Raw genomic sequence first — 1951 nt, 5'->3', positions numbered from 1 at the left:
AACAGAAAAACAAAAAGAAAAGGTTTGAGTGGGCAAAGAAATACAGACATTGAACAACAGATAATTGGAAAAGAGTGTTACGGATCTTAACCCCATTGAGCTTTTGTGGGATCAGCTAGACTGTAAGGTGCTTGAGAAGTGCCCGACAAGACAGACACATCTATGGCAAGTGCTACAGGAAGTGTGGGGTGAAAGGTCAAGTGCTACAGGAAGTGTGGGGTGAAGGGTCAAGTCCTACAGGAAGTGTGGGGTCAAAGGTCAAGTGCTACAGGAAGTGTGGGGTGAAAGGTCAAGTGCTACAGGAAGTGTGGGGTGAAAGGTCAAGTGCTACAGGAAGTGTGGGGTGAAAGATCAAGTGCTACAGGAAGTGTGGGGTGAAGGGTCAAGTCCTACAGGAAGTGTGGGGTGAAAGGTCAAGTGCTACAGGAAGTGTGGGGTGAAAGGTCAAGTGCTACAGGAAGTGTGGGGTGAAAGGTCAAGTGCTACAGGAAGTGTGGGGTGAAGGGTCAAGTCCTACAGGAAGTGTGGGGTCAAAGGTCAAGTGCTACAGGAAGTGTGGGGTGAAAGGTCAAGTGCTACAGGAAGTGTGGGGTGAAGGGTCAAGTCCTACAGGAAGTGTGGGGTCAAAGGTCAAGTGCTACAGGAAGTGTGGGGTGAAAGGTCAAGTGCTACAGGAAGTGTGGGGTGAAAGGTCAAGTGCTACAGGAAGTGTGGGGTGAAAGGTCACTGGAGTATCTGGACAAACTGACCGCTAGAATAACAAGAATCTGCAAAGCGGTCATTGCTGCACGTGGAGGATTTTTTCATGAGAACTCTTTGAAGTAGTTACATTTTTTTAATCATAATAGTAATTATTCACATTATTAATGTCATGACGATACATTATGATCAGTTGAATGCCACTTTGGTGAATAAAAGTACCAATTTCTTTCCACAAGAGCAAAATCTGTCCATTATTCCAAACATTGGCCACCAGTGTATATATGTACAGATATGCTCAAATATATGAACAATAGTTTTATATGTACATATTCGAATTCCACTCGTTTTGGGAAAAGTTTTTTAAGTTTTCTAGAGCAAATAGTTTTCCTAAAAATTTATGTCCACATAAGTGGACAGCGGGACTACATTATGAAATTTTAAATGGCACCAAGCTATAGAAAGTTTGATTTTGTTCATTAAACTGTTTATGATGTTTGCAGGAGTGTTGATTATTCATGTTACAGACATCAGTAATTAGCATAATTAATTCAGATTCACAGCATCATCCAATCACTGTCAATCATGTTAAAATAAAATGATCCATTATAAATGGTGAATCTATGTACTGATGATCATCGTCCCATGTGTGTCAAACATGTTGAGTGATCCAAACATCATCTGCAGCCTGAAACTGAACTTTTGATCAGATTTTAGGAGTGAACGCACTTAACTGCATAGAGAGCTATAGGATGCTCCCTTGCTCCCTATTTAGTGCATGACTTAACCTCCAGTGTGCTGTCTGTCTGCACTGGTCTCAGAACAGTTATAGGAGAGCTATAGGATGCTCCCTTGCTCCCTATTTAGTGCATGACTTAACCTCCAGTGTGCTGTCTGTCTGCACTGGTCTCAGAACAGTTATAGGAGAGCTATAGGATGCTCCCTTGCTCCCTATTTAGTGCATGACTTAACCTCCAGTGTGCTGTCTGTCTGCACTGGTCTCAGAACAGTTATAGGAGAGCTATAGGATGCTCCCTTGCTCCCTATTTAGTGCATGACTTAACCTCCAGTGTGCTGTCTGTCTGCACTGGTCTCAGAACAGTTATAGGAGAGCTATAGGATGCTCCCTTGCTCCCTATTTAGTGCATGACTTAACCTCCAGTGTGCTGTCTGTCTGCACTGGTCTCAGAACAGTTACAGAGAGCTATAGGATGCTCCCTTGCTCCCTATTTAGTGCATGACTTAACCTCTA

Source organism: Xyrauchen texanus, chromosome 20 (genome assembly GCF_025860055.1).
Source record: "Xyrauchen texanus isolate HMW12.3.18 chromosome 20, RBS_HiC_50CHRs, whole genome shotgun sequence".
NCBI classification, from domain to species: domain Eukaryota; kingdom Metazoa; phylum Chordata; class Actinopteri; order Cypriniformes; family Catostomidae; genus Xyrauchen; species Xyrauchen texanus.
The sequence above is the reverse complement of the archived record's forward strand: the minus strand, read 5'-3'. Positions refer to the sequence as shown.